Here is a 7,821-nt window from a genome sequence, read left to right on the forward strand (position 1 = left end):
CATCGTGTTAAATATTTCATTTGTCTGACATCACGCTACTGACTCACTGCTATAATTTATTAAATCTGCCTCCTGGTAAAACTATTTGATCGTTTCTCGCAGTGGGGCTCAACTTTCAATGTCCTCCTCTGCCATACCTGCAAATACGTCTCTTCCCTTTTGCTTCCATCTGGTTCTTCTTTCCCACAAGCGGTATGTGGGAGGTGATGGATCAGATGGACGGGTTGAGAAGTCAATGGGAAGGGGCAAAGGGAGGGGAGGGTACATCAGAGCTGGTATGGACCAGACATCTGGTCTCCTTTGGACAGAGTCAGGTCTCAGGCAATAAGCATGGCCATAAGGTCCAGAGGTCTGAGGCTGCGGCACGCAGAAAACAGACAACTTTCATCCTTGCAGCTGTCGGGACACCCCAGTCAGAAAGCATCAACAAGGTTGGTCCCAGTGAAATCTTCTTGATAAGGCGGTAACACACCTTTGACCAAGATCAATTAGTTCTACACCTGAATGCTTTGCCCATTCATTTGATGACTATTTACAGAACACCTACTCATGTTAGCTACTTTCGAAGCTATAATGATCAAGGAATGGTCCCAGAACTCATGGACTTACACAGCCAGGTGAAATCTCTGCCTTTTATCTCGTGCCAGGTTCATTAGAGAGATCATTTTCAATCCTTCCAGCAACCCTGCAATGATGGATCTTCCCATCACTACGTTGCGGATGAGACGTTAAATCCCTCTTGTGAGTTCACCCAGTCAGGAAGCCACTGGCCTGACATTTGGACTCAGATCTTTGTGACACCAGAGACTGTGCTTTTTTTGTCATGGAAGGAGGTCCTACACCCCCTCAGTAAAGCGTAATGACTGTCGTCCATCGTTTGGCTCCACAGAGTCCGTGTATATTCACCTAAGACTTCTGGCTGAAGGAATTACAAAACGACACCATCTTTTGTGCTCATTGAGGTCTAAGGAAGGTGTTCAGGGTTTCCGTGGCCTTGCTCACATCTATGACCTTGGGTTTTTCTGTTGGAATCCAATTCCACTGTCTTCTGTACCCCTTACACCTCTACCCATTAAGAAATTGGGTCTATGTTCACTCTGGGAGGCCCTTTTCCAGACTTCAGTGAAGAGGAAAGCATGGTTATAGATCAAATTATTTCAGATAAGTTGTGGATGTTTGTCCTTTTCAGAGTTTTTTTCTTTTTTCAGTAACTTGGATAAAAAAGCCCTTATCTACTACAGCGAGTCAAGATGGGCTTGCTCAGGTCTTTGCATGGGGCATGACGTGGACACAATTCTATCTGTATCTCAGAGACAGGCCCACAGAGGTCTGAGCTAATGTGAAAGTTCTGTGATTGTGACCACATTGTTATTTTGAGGCATTTTTATTTGTAAAGTACAAAGGATCCTTTCAGTCCCAGGTGCAATCATACAACCCTTTCTGCTAAATGGAGCTCAGACACAGCTTGCAACAGCATGTAAAACTTGGCCTTGCCCCTGCTGCATGGTCTTAGTCCTTCCGCAAGGTAAAGCCGGATGCCTTACCACCCCTCCCTCCACTGTTTCTTCAATTACTGTTCCCTCATGGTTTCCTGAGTGGATTCTTTTGATTAGATCCACCAGGATAGATTACGCCGAGCAATGTAGTATATCTTACAAGCAGTTAACTGATCCACTATGACCTCAGAACAGACGAGGAGAGAAATAATGGTGTCCTGTGACTTATATCTCAAAAAAGAATGATCACCTTCCAGTTAAACAAATGCATTTAAAACAATGTGTTCTCAACTATTTAAAGACAGCATAGCATACCAAAAGCTGGATAAAAGTAGATTAAGGGGCACCTGGGTGGCTTAGTCCGTTAAGTGTCTGACTCTTGATTTTGGCTCAGGTCATGATCTCGTGGTTTCATGGGTTTGGGCACCACACTGGGCTCCACCCTGACGGCATGGAGCCTGCTTGGAATTCTCTGTTTCTTTGTCTCTGTCTCTCTGTCTCTGTCTCTCTCTCTCTGCCTCTCCTCTGCTCATGCTCTCTCTCTCTCAAAAATAAATAAATTAACTTTTCAAAAAATGGATTTAACAAAATATGAACAGTGGTGACTTCTAGATGGTGAGATGAAGGGGGTAATGCTAAGTTTCTCACTGATACTTTCCCAGCTCATTTAGTGTCTGTAATGAGCACCTAAAAATATGATAATCAGAACAAATACAATAAACATCTTATTAAGGCTTAATTGATGAAATTTACCAAAAACATTTGTCTTTACAATGTATGTCATACACACATGAAGTCACTTGAAAGCTGCAGATGTCAGCTGACATTTCCATAAGGCCTCAATTCCGGGCTTTTGTCTCAAGTATCCACGGCCAAACCTGAGTGATGATCCCATGTAAAACAGATAAAAATTCTGGGTGTCATACTCAAGAAAAAATTGTATGTGCCGCAGAGACCTGGGAAGTGGGAGTTCAGAGATGGGAGGGAATCACTGAGGCAGGTATTTAAAACCAAAGCATTTGCCAAACCTAGATGAACCTGAGCTTAAATCTCCATGGTTTTTAGGGCAAGAGAAAAGGAGGCAAAGCCCGGGGTCTGCCCAAAAGGAGAAAGAAGTCTGCCCACTGCCCTGCAAAACATGTCAAATCCAACCAAATGGCTAACCCTCAAGATAAGGGTGAACTGGGAGTCAACCCATAATCCTTTCTCCAGGGGATAGCTATAGAAATATCCTGTCCAGGGGCGCCTGGGTGGCGCAGTCGGTTGAGCGTCCGACTTCAGCCAGGTCACGATCTCGCGGTCCGTGGGTTCGAGCCCCGCGTCGGGCTCTGGGCTGATGGCTCAGAGCCTGGAGCCTGTTTCGATTCTGTGTCTCCCTCTCTCTCTGCCCCTCCCCCGTTCATGCTCTGTCTCTCTCTGTCCCAAAAATAAATAAATGTTGAAAAAAAAAAATTAAAAAAAAAAAAAAGAAATATCCTGTCCTACAGATTTGGGCAGGGTAGTGAAAAATATGCCCACCAGCAGGTATGCAGCCCCAAACTGGGTAGTGAAGCTTCAATTGTATTCATTAGCACAAAGCCATCTCAGGCAGGCAAGGCCAGCAAGAACCAACAAAAGCAAATGCAGATCCTTTCTGGAGGAATCTCTTCCCCACCTTCATCCTAGGTTTCAAGGGATTCCTCCAGTTCCTTCAGATAAAGCTTCACAGTCAAAAATCACAACAATGATGATCATTTCTGTTGCCTTTGGCAAAAAGCTAGCAGAACTGGAATAAGACCTTAGATATTAAAATGATCAGATTATAGAAATAAGTATGTTTAGGGGCGCCTGGGTGGCTCAGTCGGTTAAGCGGCCAACTTCGGCTCAGGTCATGATCTCGCGGTCTGTGAGTTCGAGCCCCGCGTCGGGCTCTGTGCTGACAGCTCCGAGCCTGGAGCCTGCTTCTGATTCTGTCTCCCCCTCTCTCTGCCCCTCCCCCATTCGTGCTCTGTCTCTCTCTGCCTTTCAAAAATGAATAAATGTTAAAAATTTTTTTTTAAATAAGTATGTTTAATATGTTAAGTGACATGGAAAGAAAAAGGATCAAAAATAGTAATAAGGAAAAGATTAGAAAGAAAGATCTAGGAGATTGGACCAAGAACCAAGTAGTATATCTAGAAATTAAAAATATAACAATTGAAATTAAAAAAGCATTAAATGTTGTTTAAGTAATCGAGACAGCTGAAGAAAAACTCATTAAGTAGGAGATACATCTGAAGAAATTGTCTAGAATTCAACCTAGTGAGAAAAAGTGATGAAGAATAGGAAAACGAGGTTAAGACTATGATAGAGTGTGAAAAATCTAACAAACTCTGAACTAGAGTTTCAGAAAGAGTGGCTGGAATAGAGAGAGGCAATCTTACAACTGCTGAGAATTACCTAGAACTGAGGAAAAACATCGATTCACAGATTGAAGAAGCTAGTGAATCCCAACCAAGCCTGGGAAATAAAAACTCTAAAGACACATCATAATGAAAGTGTCCAAGAACAGATGCAAAGAAAAGCATTTCATGAAAACAGTCACAGATAAAAGATGAATTGCCTTAAAAAAAATGAAACAGCAGTTATACCGACATCTGACTTTTCAGAACAAAACAAAACAAAACAATGGAAGACAAGACACAGTGGAAAAAAGACTCCATGCTAAGAGAAAATGACGATCAGCCTAGAGATAGACCTGGCAAAAAATGTCGTCCAATAATGAGGAAAAAAACAAAGATTGAAAAAAAAATTTTTTTGAGAGAGAGAGATTGACAGAGTAGAAGCAGGGGAGAGGAGCAGAGAGAGAGAGAGAGAGAGAGAGAGAAAATCCCAAGCAGGCTCCAAACTGAGTGTGGAGTCTGATGCAGGGCTTGATCCCATTACCCTGGGATCATGACCTGAGCCAAAATCAAGAGTCCGACTATTAACCTACTGAGCCACCCAGATGCCCCCCAAAATATCCACCCAATTGTCCCAAGGATATTTTTAGATGAATAAAAAGTAATAGCATTTTCCAATAATGACTAGCATACTCTAACCAAAGGAAATTTGAAAGGATGCACATTAGTTAAAGAAAAAATGTGATTCCCAGATGGGAAATCTGAGCTAGACAATAGAATGATGAAAAAAAAAAAAAACCAAACTAAATATTGTGGCAAAACTAAACCATAGGCTGCATTAAAAATAATTTAAATGTCTTACGTGATTTATTTTAAAAAGAGATTAAAATGCAAAATGCACGTGGGTACTAAAATACAAAATGTGAGTAACAGTGCATAATAAGCAGGGACAGAGGTCATCAGAATTATTTTGAAGACCTTGTATAAGACAGTAGAGACATAGATTTACTTTAGACTTCAACAAATATTAATTAGGAAAAAAATGTATTTCAGGAGTTCCCAACTAGTAGCGGGGAAAGTGAAACAAGGCAGGGGTGGGGGGGGGGAATAAATAGAAAGAAAGCAAGAAAGGAAAGAAGAAAATTGTAGATGGCAGGACAAGTAGAAACCCACTTCAGAGATATCGTGGGTTCAGTTCCAGGCTACTGCAAATAAAAGGAGTATTGTAGTAGAGTGAGACAAATGAATTCGTAGGTTCTCCAGTGCCTATTAAAGTTATTTTATACTATACTGTAGTTATTAAGTGTACAATAACATTATGTCTAAAAAACAATGTACATACCTTAATTAAAAAAATACTTGATTACTAAGAAAGGCTAACCATCATCTGGGCTTTCGGCGAGTTGCAATCTTTTTGATGGTGGAGGGTCCTGCCTTCACGCTGATGGCTGCTGACTCATCAGGGTGGTGGTTGATGAAGGCAGGCGTGGCTGTGGCAATTTCTTAAAATAAGACAGCATTGAAGCTTGCCACACTGATTGGCTCTTTTTCTGATGAGCAATTTCTCTGCACCATGCAATGCTGTTTGATAGCATTTTACTCAGGGTAGAATTTCTTTCAGGATTGGAGTCGATCCTCTCAAACGCTGCTGCTTTAAAAACTAAGTTTGTGGAATATTCTAAGTCCTTTGTTGTCATTTCAACAATCTTCACGGCAGCTTTACTAGGAGTAGCTTCCATCACAAGAAACCACTTTCCTTGCTCACCCATCAGAAGCAACTCCTCATGTATGTGTTAAAGTATTATCATGAGATCACAGCAGTGAGTCCCATCTGCAGGCTCCACTTCTAATGCTAGGTCTCTTGCTATTTCTACCACATCTGCAGTGACTTCCTCTACTGAAGTCTTGAAGCCCTCAAGGTCATCCATAGGAGTTGGAATCAACTTCTTCCAAACTCCTGGCAATGTTGATATTTTGACCTCTTTCCATAAACCACAAATCTTCTTAATGGCGTCTAGGGGCGCCTGGGTGGCGCAGTCGGTTAAGCGTCCGACTTCAGCCAGGTCACGATCTCGCGGTCCGCGAGTTCGAGCCCCGCGTCAGGCTCTGGGCTGATGGCTCAGAGCCTGGAGCCTGTTTCCGATTCTGTGTCTCCCTCTCTCTGCCCCTCCCCCGTTCATGCTCTGTCTCTCTCTTTCCCAAAAATAAATAAACGTTGAAAAAAAAAATAAAAAAAAAAATGGCGTCTAGAATGGTGAACCCTTTCCAGAATGTTTTCAATTGACTTTGCCCAGATCTATCAGGGGCAATCCGTCTATGGCAATTATAGCCTTGCAGAATGTGTTTCTTTTTTTTTTTTAATTTTTTTAAATGTTTATTTATTTTTGAGACAGAGAGAGACAGAGCATGAACGGGGGAGGGGCAGAGAGAGAGAGGGAGACACAGAATCGGAAGCAGGCTCCAGGCTCTGAGCCATCAGCCCAGAGCCTGACTCGGGGCTCAAACTCACGGACTGTGAGATCGTGACCTGAGCCGAAGTCGGACGCTCAACCGACCGAGCCACCCAGGCGCCCCCAGAATGGTTTCTTAAATAACAAGACTTGAAAGCCAAAATGATGCATGGGCTGCAGAATAGATGTTGTGTTCGCAGGCATGAAAACATTCATCTCAAACATCTCCATCAGAGCTCTTGGGTGACCAGGTACACTGTCAATAAACAGTAACATTTTTAAAGGAATCTTTTTTCCTGAGCAGTAGGTCTCAAGAGTGGGCTTAAAATATTCAGTAAACCATCCTGTAAACAAATGTGCTGTCATCCAGGCACTGTTGTTCTGTTTGGAGAGCACAGGCAGAGTAGATTTAGCATAATACTTAAGGGCCCTAGGATTTCCAGAATGGTAATGAGCACTGACTTCAACTTAAAGTCACCAGCTGAATTAGCAACTAACAAGACATTCAGCCTGTCCTTTGAAGCTTTGAAGCCAGGCTTTGACTTCTCTCTCCTGTCTAACTCTGAAAGTCCTAGATGGCATCTTCTTTCAATAGAAGATTGTTTCTTCCTCACTGAAAATGTGTTGTTGAGTGTAGCCACCTTTATGAATGATCTAAGCCAGACCTTCTGGATGATTTGCTGCAGCTTCTACATCGGCACTGGCTGCTTCCCCGTGTACTTTGATGTTACGTGAATGGCCTCTTTCCTTAATCCTCACAAACCAACCTCTGGCAGCTTCCAACTTTTCTTCTGCAGTTTCCTCACCTCTCTCAGCCTTCCCAGACTTGAAGAGAGTCAGGGGCTGCTCCGGATTAGCCTTTGGCTCAAGGGAATGTCGTCGCTGGTTTGAGTTTCTATCCAGACCACTCAAACTTTATCCATATCAGTAGTAAGTCTGTTTCACGTCCTTATCACTCATGTGTTCACTGGAGTAGCACTTTTAATTTCCTTCCAGAACTTTTCCTTTGCCTTTACAACTTGACTAAACTGTTTGGCACAAGTGGCCAACTTTCAGCCATTCTCAGTTTTTGACATGACTTCCTCACCTAAGCTCAAGCATTTCTAGCTTTTGACTTGCAATGAGAGACCGTGTGACTCTTCCTCTTATTTGAACACTTAGAGGCCATTTTAGGGTTATTAACTGGCCTAATTTCAATATTGTTGTGCCTTAGGGAATAGGGAGGCCTGAGGAGAGGGAGGGAAACAGAAACCAGCAGGTCGGTGGAGCAGTCAGAACACACATAACATTTATTAAGTTCATGTTCTTTTTATTATTTTTTTTATTTTTTAAATGTTTATTTATTTTTGAAAGAGAGAGAAAGAGAGAGAGACAGAGCATGAGCGGGGGAGTGGCAGAGAGAGAGAGGGAAACACAATCCAAAGCAGGCTCTAGGCTCCAAGCTGTCAGCACAGAGCCCAACACGGGGCTCGAACTCACAGACCGTGAGATCATGACCTGAGCTGAAGTCAGATA

General features: G+C 42.7%; 1 pseudogene; it reads right to left on the reverse strand.

The window, feature by feature from the left end:
• Positions 1-5,232: 5,232 nt before the first annotated feature.
• Positions 5,233-7,474, reverse strand: LOC124519800 (tigger transposable element-derived protein 1-like; annotated as a pseudogene).
• Between the last annotated feature and the right edge of the window lie 347 nt (positions 7,475-7,821).

The sequence above is a fragment of the Lynx rufus genome, unplaced genomic scaffold (genome assembly GCF_022079265.1).
Source record: "Lynx rufus isolate CCGP_SWC_20201006 ecotype Redwood Valley unplaced genomic scaffold, mLynRuf1.p SCAF_29, whole genome shotgun sequence".
In the NCBI taxonomy this organism is placed as follows: Eukaryota; Metazoa; Chordata; class Mammalia; order Carnivora; family Felidae; genus Lynx; species Lynx rufus.